At 39.7% G+C, this 14,383-nt stretch overlaps 2 protein-coding genes across 21 annotated transcripts in view; one reads left to right on the top strand and one right to left on the bottom strand.

The window, feature by feature from the left end:
* The window catches only part of S100A1 (S100 calcium binding protein A1), a 1,186,348-nt gene that overhangs the window by 814,458 nt on the left and 357,507 nt on the right, over nt 1–14,383 (bottom strand). The window contains exon 1 of one of the 20 annotated variants that reach the window (XM_050754024.1): nt 12,875–12,878. The exons of the other annotated variants lie outside the window; for them this stretch is intronic. The gene's annotated coding sequence lies outside the window, so the exon portion shown is untranslated. Of the gene's footprint in view, nt 1–12,874; nt 12,879–14,383 lie in introns of those variants that run through there. 20 annotated transcript variants of the gene reach the window in all.
* S100A8 (S100 calcium binding protein A8) overlaps nt 1–14,383 on the top strand; it is a 675,486-nt gene that overhangs the window by 581,587 nt on the left and 79,516 nt on the right. The gene's annotated exons all lie outside the window — the stretch shown is intronic.

The raw sequence follows: 14,383 nt of genomic DNA, 5'->3' as shown, positions 1-14,383 counted from the left end.
GCTTTTATAGGTGCAGAGTCCACTTCAGCAGCAGCCTCCAGAGTGCTGGCCACTACCCCCTCCACAGCAGCTGGAGCCCCCCGATGGCTGGCTGCAGCAGTCAGAGCGCTGGGGTCTGTGGCAGTGGGACCTGCGGCGCCTGTGGTGGCTCAGACAGCAGCCGCCACCCCCAGAGCTACAGCAGCCCCCAGAGCTGGAACCACAGCAGCCCCCAGAGCTGGAGCCACAGCAGCCCCCAGAGCTGGAGCCACAGCAGCCTCCGGAGCTAACATTGCAGCAGGAAGAGACTGGAGGGCACTTAGGGGGACACTTTGGGGGACACTTAGGGGCGGGGCACTTAGGAGTGCACTTGGGGGTGCACTTGGGAGGGGGCTGGCACTGCTGCTGGCTCTGCTGGCAGGACATCTCTGCGGTGGGTGTTCAGGAACTGAAAGAGAGTCAAACAGCAAGTTAGAGCCAGGCACAGAGACCACTCTTATTGCCTTTTTTTTTAACCATCATTTATTTTTGCTACATTTTTAAAACCTGTTCAAATAAGTCAGAGAGAAATTATCTCTAAAATTTTTTGTCAGATGCTTTCACAGTGTCTTATAGGATCATGAGGATGTTTTTATAAAAGAGAAATAGATTATCTAATTTTAACCAAGCAAGATAATGAGGACAACGGTATTAACAAACTTGCCCAAAATTAATGTCCTTTAAATGGACAAGGCAATTTGACATTCACAGAATCTGACTGAAGTCTGCCCTTCTGCAGCGCTCAGAATTCTGAAAATGTGCAATCTAGGAGCCAGTTTAAACCTGCAGTTCTGCTTTTTAAAAAATAAACAAGACCCTATCTCAAAAAAAAAAAAAAAAAAATTAGCTGGGTATGGTGGCATGCGCCTGTAGTCCCAACTACTTAGGAGGCGGGGGCTGGAGGATCATTTGAGCCCAGGAGGCCAATGCTGCAGTGAGCCAAGATCTCGCCACTGCACTACAGTCTGGGCAGTAGAATGACACTTTGTCTCAAAATAAATGAAATAAAATAACAAAATAAAAATAAAGATTCCCTTTTGGAGGAGCTTCCCAGATGGCTGTATTTAGTTGTCACAAACATACAATATATTACAGTCAGAATTGCAAAGGATCATGATATGAGTTGGCTATCCCAAATCATATTATAAATGGAGAAATGAGGTCTAAAGCTAATTGCAGCAAGCTGACACATGACCCTAGATTTCCCGGTGTGATGAACCAGGCCTAGTGAAGTTCCCTCTTAGAACCCACAGACTCCTCCATCTGCCACCCTGGCAACCACAAATTTCAACTTGTTACTTGCTACTCAACATTGGGACATCCAATCAGATGCCTAGACACCACTCCTGACCAACTGACTCCTGATGAAAGTGTAAGGGCCATGTATCTCTGTGTTTATCAAGCTCCAAATACGCTTCCTCTGGTCTCTGGTCTCCATTATTTGAGAACCACTATAATCCCAGTACAGGCTTTAGGGAAGAGACGCAGCTGAGTTGCTAAGATCTACTCTCTGAAAGGAAAGTTTGTTTTAACTTATCTGCAATGGGAGACACTAAAAAAAATACAGAACTAATTTGGATTAGAACATGAAGCACAGACATACAAGCCATCCAGGTGCTTCCCACCTCTCCTGCCCCACAGCTTGAACTCCGTCAGAATTTCTAGACATTCTCTACTTCTTCTAATCCAGCTACCCTTCCCCAGCAAAGCCCTGCCCAGCCTTCCCTCCTGCCCTGGTCTGGGCATCCCTCTGTGGAAGCCGCTGCTCCTTTTCCCAGTGGACACTTACCGAGGTCACAGGCAGCACAGGGTCCTTCAGCACCTCAGGAGGTGAGTGGATGGGGTGCTCTGGCCATGAGCCCTTTTATCCTGGCCTGGGCTCTGCCTCCAGCTGTGAGACAGGGCCTGGGCATGAAAGGATCTGCCTCCTGACACCCACATAGGTCCTGTGACAGGGCATGACTGGCAGCTCCTCATCTGCCTTTCTCCATGGGGCGCAGGGGAGCTGTTCCTAGTGTGGAATATGACTTAGAAATGGGGTGGGAGTGAATTCCTACCACCACCTGGCACCTTATTCTCTTAGAGGTGCCTACCTCTCAGTTCTCGCTCTTCAAGTGTGGTCCCCCAAATGTTCTCCTTCTTCCTCTAGCAATGTTAATTTAGGAGCTCCAGGCATCCAGGTTTGCACAAAGAAACACAGAAGACTCCTAGCTTTTTCACGTGTGTCCCACCACTTTGTCACTGGGAATTGTTTACGCGTGTGTGTGTATGTGTGTGTGTTTCTAAGTATGGTGCGTGCATTAGGTGTGCATTGTGTGGAGCACACATTCAAAGTAGATCTGCCTCTGAGAATCAGCTTGAGCTTGGAGAAAGTACTTGGAAGTTAGCTTTGGGGCTTTGGAGCCAGACATCTTGAGGATGAATCCTAGCTCTGATACTGCTTATATAATATAGGACAAGCTATTTAATCTCACTGCCTCAGTTTCCTTGACTGTAAAGTGGGGATTTTAATAACCTCCCTTTCATGAGTTTGTTAGGAGTATTAAATGAGATAACATACTTAAAGCTCATAGAACTGTTCCTTGCACATGTTATGCATACTACAAGTTATCATCATCATTATTTCTAAAAGTATATACACACATATATACACACACATATACACACATTTATTTTTTGATCAGGCATGAAGCCAACATTTGCATAGCACTATAGAGTTTATGAACAGTTATTCCACATGACTTAGGCTATCAGCATAAGAACCCGGAGCATGCAAACGTACATGCTGAGGATGTGTCATCCTGCAGGGATCTGTACCTATGTTGCCTGAGTGTGACTCTTCTTTTCCTGCTCAGGTTGTTACAAAAGGCTTCGTTATAAGGGAGTGGTCAGGATATCAATACCTTGGCTCATAGATAAGTCTTACTCAGAAGCAGAGCTCACTGATTCTTAGGATACTTGGCCTGAGGGATCACATGATCCATGCCTCTGGTGATGTGGTACCCAAAGTGTCAATCAGTCTGATTTAGATCTGGATGGTAAGTTGGCAGCATGTTTGAAACCTCATAAAGATTGGTCTGCTTGCCTTAATTGTACGATGTCAATGACTTAAATTTCATAAAATTTTTAGTAAGCAAGTGACTGGCTTTTTAGGTCTTCTGTTACCAAGACTTGGAAGTGGACACGGCTGAGATCTAGAATGTAGCTATGAGGCAAATCAAAAGTAAAGCATTGGCCAGGCACGGTGGCTCACACCTGTAATCTCAGCACTTTGGGAGGCCGAGGAGGGCGGATCACAAGGTCAGGAGATCGAGACCACGGTGAAACCCCGTCTCTATTAAAAATACAAAAAAACTAGCCGGGCATAGTGGCGGGCGCCTGTAGTCCCAGCTACTCGGGAGGCTGAGGCAGGAGAATGGCGTGAACCCGGGAGGTGGAGCTTGCAGTGAGCCGAGATCGCACCACTGCACTCCAGCCTGGGGGACAGAGCGAGACTCCGTCTCAAAAAAAAAAAAGTAAAGCATTATGTCCTACATTGTAAATTTGTAGGAATGACTGTAATACTTTTTTTCTAATTGTTTCTATGTCCATCTGTAAACTGGTTATTAATTAACACATTTTTGGAAATGTTCAATTTTTAAAGAATCATCCGAACTTCGTACTGAGTGGTATTGTACTTTATACTTTGGAATCAGCACCTAGTATGCTAATGGGTTATTTTTTTCACCCATTAGATCCTTTTTTGTAACACACATTATTAAATAACACTCTCAAAGTAGAAAAGGATAGTTCATTATTTCTTATGCTTGGTGGCTCCCAAAACCATGCTACAAAAGGAAAATGTGATGTTTATTTACTTCTGAATAAAAACTTCATGTGGAAAAGAGCAACATGTAAACACTCCTGAAAGAGTAGTGACCAATTGAGAGGAAATTACATCACATATCCCAGGAATAAGATTAACACTGTGGACATACAAATATACTTTACAAATTAATAAGAAAAAATTCCATGAAAAAATGGACAAAAGAGATAAGCAGGAAATGCAAAATGGTAAATTTATAGATGAAAAATACATGTAAAAAAACTTACATTTTATTTTTCTCTGTGGAATCTATGCATTCATATTAAATAGGCAAAGATTTAAAAATTTTACAAACCAAGGGTGGATGTGGGAGGGAAAAGTTACTGTGGATGGAATACCTTTCTGAAAGGCAGACTGGTTATTGATTCATTCCGGTAATATTTACTGGTGAGTTAAAATAATTAAAATGTAGAATGTACATATATTTTGACCAGGTGATTCCAATTTTCAGGCTTTCATTTTGTGGAGATTATTGTAACAATGTGAAAATCTAAATACTCAAAAGTGTTAACTATCATATTGTTATAAGGTAAGTTGGAAACGCTTACTACTAAATACTTATTTTTAATACTTAGGGTATTAAATTACGAAACAGGCATCTAAAGGCACATATGGCAATAATTAAAATTATTTTGTGGTTCTACATTTAGGCATAAAAAGGTATATCCTGACTGAAGCTGCTATGTTATAGAACACATATACACCAACAATCAGAAATTGTTATTTAAAAATAAAACCATAGAGATCAGTAACAAAAATATGAGAAATCTAAGAATCAATATCTCTAAAAGATGATCAAATGGAAAAAATTACAACATTGTATTGAAAGGCATTAAAGTAGACCACAACGAATAGAAAACCATGTCATATCCATGGGTTGAAAGAAACATTGTCTTAGAGGTCAATTTTCTGCAAGTCAACCTGTGGATTTCATGTAATTCCAATAAAAACCACAAGAGGGAGCTCAATGGAACTTAATGAGCTGATTCTACGACTTGAATAAATAGCAAGAGACCAAGAATAGAAAGGATAACTATGAATAAGAAGGCATGGGAACTTATCTCACAAAACAACAAACATAATTATAAAGCAATTGTCATTAAGACTGTGAGCTATTGATTAGGGAACAATGTGACAGGTTATAAGGAACTAAAAATCATTCATTCATATATGAACCCCTGAAATGTGTCAGAGGCAGGATTACAGAAAAGTGAGTTAAGAGTAATCAGTTCAGTAAATTATACCATACCAACTGTTCATTCATTTGGGCAATAAATAAATACCTCTACGTCACACCATATAATTAAAATAAATTCCATAAATCAAAGATCTAATGTAGTAAACAAAACTTTAGAAATATATTTTAAAATTTCAAAAATGATTTGATAGAATAACCTTATGGACTTTTGGTGGAAAAGATTTCCTAAATAATATACATGTGTTCACATCAGAGACAAACAAGTTACAAGCAAACAAAAACCCGTGAGTTTGGTTATATTAAATTTTCTTGAACCAGAAAACATCACAAAAGATGAAAATACAGATTATGAAAAGATATTTGCAACACATATAATTGACAACGAATTAGTATCTAAATAAAGAACCCTACAAATCAGTGAGAAGAAAGCAATGGCCCAAAGGAAAAATGAGAAAAACACATGAGAATTGATTTCCAGAAGTGAAAACCTGAATAACCAATAACCAATACGTTTTTGAAAAATCTTTTCAGCCTTGCTAGGAATCAGAGAAAAGCAAGAAAAAACCATGATGGTATATAATTTCATATCCATCATCTTGGTGAGAATGAAAAATTCACACTATTTATTCTTCTCATTGATGTTGAATAACAGAAATTTTCATATACTCTGAAGGGAGTGTACTTTAGTACAACTTTTGAAGAGTAATTTGGCAATATCTACTCAGGATGAAGGCAGATATACTGAATGATATGCTGATTCTTCTTGTTAAGTCTATGCCTCGGATGCCAAGTTTCCAAGGTGTGTGTAAGAATGTTAAAAAGTAGCACTTTTCATGAAGTACAAAGTGAAAACAAGGTAAGTACCCAATTTCAGTATAAGTAAAGTATGCATATTCTTACACTGGAATGCTATAAAATAGAAAAAATGGAAATGAAATTGAGTCACCTGTATCAACATAGATAAATGTCTCAAAGTCACAGAGTAAATCACTTTCAGAAAACTAAAAATACAAATTATAATTAATACAGAAATAAGTTATAAATTAAATATAGCTAAGTACAAATAAAGTGTAGTTAAGTACAGAGGAATTGTTACATTTTTGACTTATAAATAAATTATAAGTTAAGGATAAATAAGCATAGGAAAGTGTATACATTACACAGGAAGGAAAAACAGAAAATACAGAGTAATGAATATCTCTAGGTAGAAGGGATACATAAGGGGATGGTTTCAATCATATTTATGATGATTTATTTCTTAAAATGAGTGGAAAATACATGCATGGGGTGTTTACCAGGAAATCCTTTTAAGTTTGTATCTGTGTAAAATATTTTATTTAATAAATTTATATATATGTAAAATTTAACGCACACTTATATAGTAAGGTATTAGTCTCTCATATTTCATATATATTAAAATATTTCAGAAAATTATTTCACTTAATTTTGTTTTCTTCTTCTCTAGCAAAATATTTAATTTAATATGCGTGTATTTGTGCCTATTTTTCTTTATAATTTCTTTAATTGTTTTTATATTGAGAATGTTTTTCTCAATCCTGAGAGAAGATAAACATTTAGCTACAAGTACTTCTTTCTTTATAATTTGATTTCCTCAAAATATTTAATCCCATGGAATTTGTCTTGGCATCTAATACTAAATGACGGTTTACATTTTCTTTTCAGTTATCAAAATTCCCTAACTCCAGATATTGAATAGCCGTCTTTTCCCCGCTGATAACCATTATCTACATAATCATATTTTAAATCTTTGTATACATATATATAGATTTAATAGTATTTATATGTATACATACATATATGTGTATACATAGATACGTATATGTGTATATATACATATGTGTGTGTGTGTGTGTATATATATATATATACTATTACATTCTTTCTTTTTTTTTAAAATTTGTACCAGTCTCAAGGTTTGGGGTTTAATTATGTGAAAGTTACAGAAAAGTATTTTATCAGATTGGGACTTGTGGTGGATAAGAAAAATCCTCTAGATTTCTGGCAAACATAAGGAAGAAAGAGAATTTCCTAGAACTAGAAGTTTAGGACCCTGCCCTCCTTCCTCCTCCTCCAGGGAGGAGCCTGTAGGTGAATCCCTGATATGGGGGATGTATAGAATGAGGACCCAACTCTTCTCTCAGGAAAGCTGGAGGAAATGAAACCAGTTTTGTCATCTAAGCAAAGTTTCTAGTTCCTCTGCAAGCGTGGGTCAAATGATGCATGAGTGCTTTCTAAGACCAGATGTGGATCACATTGGAAAGATGAACTGCTCTTAGCCATTTTATCCCTTGTCTAAGAGAAGATTCTGGAACCAAGACTGAACTTTGAGAAATTCACCCTGGAGAGGCATCACTCACATCATAGATAGAGGGGACACTAAAATGCCCAAGAGAGGAGGAGTCAGAAATTGGATTCTGCTTCCTGGTTGCTCCAGTATCAGAAGGAGATTGTGCCTACATGTCAGACTGAGCCTCTTCTTTTTTCTCCATTCAGAAAATACATTTAGAAAGCTGAAGGATAGACATTAGGTGGGGAATGAGTAAAAGGACCAGGCTTCCTTTCTCTGGTATGGTGGGGCAACCCACTGGAGCAGGTTCATGGGCAAATATGCCATTCAATCAAATTTGGGGCCGGGTGCAGTGGCTCGTGCCTATAATCCCAGCAATTTGGCAGGCTGAGGCAGGCAGATCCCTTGAGGCCAGGAGTTTGAGACCACCCTGGACAACACAGCAAAATCCTATCTTTAAAAAAAATATGCAAAAAATCAGTCTTGCATGATGGTGTGTGCCTGTAGTCCCAGTTACTCAGTAGGCTGAGGTGGAAGGATTGCTTGAACCTAGGAGGTTGAGGTTGCAGTGAACCATGATTGCACCACTGCACTCCAGCCTGCACAACAGAGTGAGACTGTCTCAAAAAAAAAAAAAATCAATCAGCCAATCAAATTTGCCATTAATATTGTTTTTCTGACTGAATATTTCATTACTGAACTGAAACCAAGTTTGTAATTTTTTTGTTTTAGAGATGAGGTCTTGCTCTGTTGTCCTGGCTGGTCTGAAACTCCTAGGTTCAAGTGATCCTCCCTCTTGGGCCTCCCGAAGAGCTGAGATTATAGGCATGAGCCACTGCAATGGGCCCAGGTTTGTGATTTCAAAACAAATCACTTTCCATTACTTGGAAACAGCTGTAAAGTCAGTTGGCCTTTCAACTTTTCATTTAGGAATTGGAAAACCATCCCACTGAGTAAAATTTTAAGGACAATTTTACTGTAAAAATTTTTAAATTTTTAAAAAGCTATAGTTTTAATTACATCCTCCAAGCTAAGCTTGCTCGATGTGAAGGTTGTAGACAGATTATTTAACATGCACCAGTTTAAGAAAACACACAATTGGATAAGATTTCATAGAAGGATGACATTTGAGGTGAGTCTTAAAAGAAGGACAGAATTACAAAATGTCCAGATGGTAGGGAGAGATTTGGAGGAACTTCAGATAGAGGAAATAGCAAGTAAAGCTGCTAATAGTAATATAAGTGGTGATTATAGTAGTTAGTAGTGATACTAAGAGTAGCAGTAGTAGTAGTGGCAACACTTATAAAATATCAAGAAAAGCTACTCTTTATTGAAGACTTACAGTATTCTGGATATGGAGCTATGGATAGCAAATTCTACTTACAGCTTCTCAGAAAAAAAAGGATGAAGATATACAAGGGTAAGTTATATCTGTGCAAAGGTGAGTTGCTCAGTGCGGCAAGAACATGGAGTGTCATGGGAAGCATGAATGGTAAACCTTAGAAAAGAATTTGGAAACACTTCCTGCTGAGTCCCAAATGTAATACTTAAGAAGCACATGCATTGTTCTGTAGAAAGCCTCTGTTTTGCAGAAGTAGAGTGACAATTTCAGACATGTGGTATAGGGAAATGTTCTGGAAAAAAAATGCAGAGAATTTAATGGAGATGGAAGAGGAAGAAAGAGACAAGATTTAATGGAAAGTTAATACAAGTGCAATTTTTACACAAAAAATTTGCCTTGAACTAAACTGATTTCAGAAGTAGTTAGTGAGAAAACTGGGAGCCCCTGCTGGGACTTCACTCTAGAAGCAAAAAGAGGTGATAGGGAGGGGTCCTGAGACGAATCATCAATGTGTGCATGTGTGCGTGTGCACCTGTCCGTGTGTGGAAGTGTGTGTATCTGCATGTGATGTGTGTGTATGTACATACATGTGTGAAGGAGGAAGGATGTTGGGTGGAGCTAGGTCAGGAGGAGCAGATGGCGCTCATAGAGGGAGAGGAGCATGGAGAGACCAGTCAGGGCCTTAAAGGGGACCAGAAGCAAAGGAGCCATGTTTACAAAAGACATTTCAGACTTGGTCACAAGCAATGCTGCTTCAGGCCAATTGACATAGGACAGACAGAGTTGGAAGTCCCTTCCCACTCCTGCCCTCATTGACCCCAATTCAAGCCACAGTGTTCCATTGGCTCCTGAAATTCCAAGGCCACCACCTGCAGAGGACAGGGTGAGGAGGACAATAGCCACTCAGGGAGAATAGGGAAAGAGGTAGGTACAGAGATCTCTTTAAATGAGCAAAGAATGTAAGATATTTGTGTTCCATATGAATGTTTACTAAACAACAACCTTAGCAGAGACTTTAATAAATAAGTGGACAGGATAACCTATTCTGTGGATACCAGTGAGAATCTTTCCCCAGCCTCTCCTGTCATTTCCCAATGAGCTCATGAACAAAGTGGCCATGGTGGCAGGTAAGACAGTGAAGTTGTATTGCTGCCCTTGCCAGCTGAAAACAAACTGATTCTGGTAGTCATTACTAATAGGTAAAAAGAAAAGAAAATGCAGATCAATAGGTGTATAATAGGGGATGTGCTAATTTGCTCAAGCAAATACCACATCTAGTACAACACCTGTAAATGGAGTCATCCCCTGGCTAGGCTTATAATAATTCAGTGTATTAGTCTGCTCCAGCTGTCATAATAAAATACTATAAATTAGGTGGCTTAAATAATAGAAATTTATTTCTAGTAGTTCTGGAGGCTGGGAAGCCCACCAAGGTCAAGGTGCCAGTCGATTTGGTTTCTGATGAGAGCTCCTTTTCTGGCTTACGGATGGCTACCTTCTCATTGTGTCTTCACATGGCTAAAAGGAAATCCCTGGCATCTATCTCTCTTCTTATAAGGGCACAAGCCCTATGAGATGAGGGTCCAACACTCATGACTTTATCACCTATCACCTTCCTAAGGGCCTTAGCTCCAAATATAGTCATATTGGAAGTTACGACTTCAATATATGGATTCTGAGGAAGCATAAATCAATCCATAGACACCCAATTTCATTCTTCAAGATTCAACTATTTTCTGAACTAGTTAAATAGGTGAGTTGAATAGGGATGTGGTGAGAATTATCATCTCTGTATCTTTCAAGTCCTTGATAATGGCACCAATATCTGCAATCTCTCCAGTTATATGGTGTTGCTTTTGGTTCATTATTTTCCCAGGTGGAAGCAGTTCTAAAGGCTTCCATTTGGCCTTTTCCACCATAATAGCCATCACTCCACAGGTCAGGGAACTGATAAGAGGATTTTGCCAGTTGCCGAGTATGCCTGTTAAAATTATGCCTTCTGGAACTGAGGAAATAATCACAGAATGGCTGCAGAGACACACTGTAAGGTGGAACTGAGCTAAAATTCCATGGATCACTTAACTTCCATAAGCTCCTACTCTGACTGGTGGAGCAAAGTGGCATTTTAAGCCCTTTGAAATTAGTGTCAAATAAGAGCTAGTGTCCAGTTATCCAAAACAGTCTGATTATTATTTCCTTTTCCCAATGCACGGCCACCCTGGTAAAAAGGTGTAGGTCCCTTTGGGAGAAAGAAAAACAGTATAAATGTTCAGCAGTGTACTAGGCTCTTTCTTCAAGGAGATCTGACCTCTCCTTCCTTCAAAGAGTTCTGAGTCCATAAAGTAGCTCAAGCCTGGGCTTTGATTGAGGAACTGTGACTGTTTTTATCACTCAAGTTGGACTTTTTTTCACTTGTCTAGAACTCTTCTGTTATACAGATCAAGAAAGAATTTAGTAGACTTCCCATTTATTTCACTTCCAGGGATAGCGTGACCAACTAGCCAGCACTCTACAGGCCTGTGGGTCAGAATATTCTGATTGCTGCTTGGTTTCTGCTGTCCATATGGTAGCCACACCCATCCACTTTGCCTTTGGTGATTACATGCCATTCCTTGGCCCCTGATGCCCAGGGATCCAATATTCCCCATAGTTTTCAGTAACAGCAGATCCCACTGAAATTGGTGATCTACAGAGATAATGGCAATCTAAGCCTTTTTTTCTTTTTCTTTTTTTTTTTTTTTTTTGAGACACAGTCTTACTCTGTCACCCAGGCTGGAGTGTGGTGGCGTGATCTCGGCTCACTGCAACCTCTGCCTCCCAGGTTCAAGCGATTCTCCTGCCTCAGCCTCCTGAGTAGCTGGGATTACAGGTGTGTGCTACATGCCTGGCTAATTTTTTGTATTTTTAGTAGAGACAGGGTTTCATCATGTTAGCCAGGATGGTCTTGATCTCCTGATCTCATGATCTGTCCACCTCGGCCTCCCAAAGTGCTAGGCTTTCAGGCGTGAGCTACCGTGCTTTTTAGCCAATCTAAGCTTTTTAGAGCTCTTCAAGGATGCTGAGCCCCCCCTCACAAACATGTTTTTCACAATTGTGATGAAAGGTGAATCATCCGGGCCTTCCAAGGTGGGCGATTTGTCATTTCATGACAAATTAATTCTAATATTCCAATCTCCCTAATGCTCTGAATCTCTTCCTCTGCAGCAAAACAAGGCAGGCCTGTCATTTCTAGGTCACACACATATTCCTTGAATGTCTGTCTGTATACACTGTAGTTCTTTTGGAGCGTAGTGCAACTTGTCTTGGGTCACATGTTGTACCTCACCATTGGGGACCTGCTGGGACTTCACTCTAGAAGCAAAAAGAGTTGATAGGGAGGGGTCCTGAGATGAATCATCAATGTCTTTCAAGGCAACTGCTTCACAGGAGCCCATTACAGTTTCCTTAGAAAAATCAGAGTCAGTCTCCCCAGGTGGGTGTGGAAAGGCTGCTTCTACTGGCAAAGAAGACTCAATCAAATTCAGGAGTATAGTGTTTCCACGGTCATCAGGATTTTCTCATTGGTCCTCATTCCAATTTTCAGAGTCCCATTCCTCCTCCTCCTCCTCCTTTTTCCTCTTCTTCCCCTTCTTCTTCTTCTTCTTCTTCTTCTTCTTCTTCTTCTTCTTCTTCTTCTTCTTCTTCTTCTTCTTCTTCTTCTTCTTCTTCTTCTTCTTCTTCTTCTTCTTCTTCTTCTTCTTCTTCTTCTTCTTCTTCTTCTTCTTCTTCTTCTTCTTCTTCTTCTTCTTCTTCTTCTTCTTCTTCTTCTTCTTTCTCTTCTTCTCCTTCCTCTTCTTCTTTTTAGACAGAGTCTCACTCTGTTACCCAGGCTAGAGTACAGTGGTGAGATCTTGGCTCACAGGAACCTCCGCCTCCTCGGTTCAAGTGATTCTCCAGTCTCAGCCTTTAGAGTAGCTGGGATTACAGGCATGTGCCACAATGCCAGGCTAATTTTTGCATTTATTTATTTATTTATTTATTTATTTAGAAGAGACAGGGTCTCACTATGTTGATCAGGCTGGTCTCGAACTCCTGACCTCAAGTGATTCACCCATCTCCCCCTGACAAAGTGCTGGGATTACAGGCATGGGTCACTGTGCCCGGCCCCCATTTCTTCCTAATCAATGTCAAGGAGAAATGCTTTAACTCAGGAAGTGGTTGTTGCAATGAGCCGAGATGGTGCCACTGCACTGTAGCCTGAGCGACAGTGAGACTCCAACTCAAAAAAAGAAAAAAAGTTGATTCTCTCCTTCATAAGTTTTTAATTCAAAGGAATAAATAGTAAATTTGCAATAGAGAAAGCTGGCAGATCAAGTGGTCGAAGTCATATCTCCAGGAATGGGACAATTAAACATCATGTAAAGCTTGACATCATGCTCTAAGGACAACACCACTTTTGTGGAATATTTGCAAAAATGTGTAATCTGAGCCTGGTCAAGAGGAAACATCAGACAAACCCAAATTGAGGGGCATTCTACAAAACCAATGGTTTTTTAAAAAGGTTAGTGTCAAGGAAGACAAAGAAAGACTGTAGAACCATTTCAGACTGGAGGAGACTGAAGAATGGCTTCACTTTATCTGTAGACATGCTGAGAATTTGGAAATTTAATTTGTATTGTAATTCAGTCATTCACTGAAAAGATTTGGGGTTTAGTTTTTAGCAGTTTCAGCTCTGAGACTACAGAAGATAAGGGTTTCTTTCAGGACAGACATAAAATCTTTCAGGTTATTTATGTGCTGCCTGGTTATTTATGTGGTGCACAAACTGAGGATTCAAATCCTGGACCTCATCATTTTCTTCTCCCATCTTACTTAACACAATGAGGAGCAACCAGCCAATCTCTTTATATTCATTAGTTTGACAAAAGTATTCTCAGGTAGCAAATCCATGGCCACTCAAAACCTTGTCTCTTATAAGCATTTGATTAGAAACATCCAATAGTGATATTTTGCATATCCCTATAGCCACATTTACTGTCAGTGTTCTCTTCACTATGGGAAATAGGGTTCATTAGTGCATTTAAATCTAGTTAGGCTAGAGAACAAATTCCAGAAATTCCAGAACTCATTCAGAAAACTTGTCCTTAAGATTATATTCCTTGAGATTCTGTTATGTTTTGGTAAAGTAAGTGTGAGCAAGAAAGACAGAAAGAGGACTATTTTGCAGCAATGGCTCAAGTGACTATCAGGGATGGCAAAACCAAAATTTGTAGGGAAAGATGGCAGAATGCAGGTTCAGGGGAGAGCTGATGTTGCAGTCTCAAGTCCAAAATCATTCTGGAGACAGATTTAGTTTTAACTTTTATTTTCAGTTTAGGGGTACAAGTGCAGGTTTGTTACATAGGTAAACTTGGTGCTATGGGGTTTTGTTGTACAGATTATTTCATCACCAAGGTAATAAGCCTAATATCCACTAGTTATTTTTCCTGATCCTCTCCCTTCTCTCACCCTCCACCCTCTGACAGGCCCCAGTGTGTATTGTTCCCCTGTATGTGTCCATGTGTTCTCATCATTTAGCTCCCACTTATAAGTGAGAACATGCAGTGTTTGTTTTTCTGTTCCTGTGTTAGTTTGCTAAGGATAATGGCCTCCAGCTCCATCCATGTCCCTGCA

The sequence above is a fragment of the Macaca thibetana genome, chromosome 1 (genome assembly GCF_024542745.1).
Source record: "Macaca thibetana thibetana isolate TM-01 chromosome 1, ASM2454274v1, whole genome shotgun sequence".
Classification (NCBI taxonomy): domain Eukaryota; kingdom Metazoa; phylum Chordata; class Mammalia; order Primates; family Cercopithecidae; genus Macaca; species Macaca thibetana.
The sequence above is the reverse complement of the archived record's forward strand: the minus strand, read 5'-3'. Positions and strand labels throughout refer to the sequence as shown.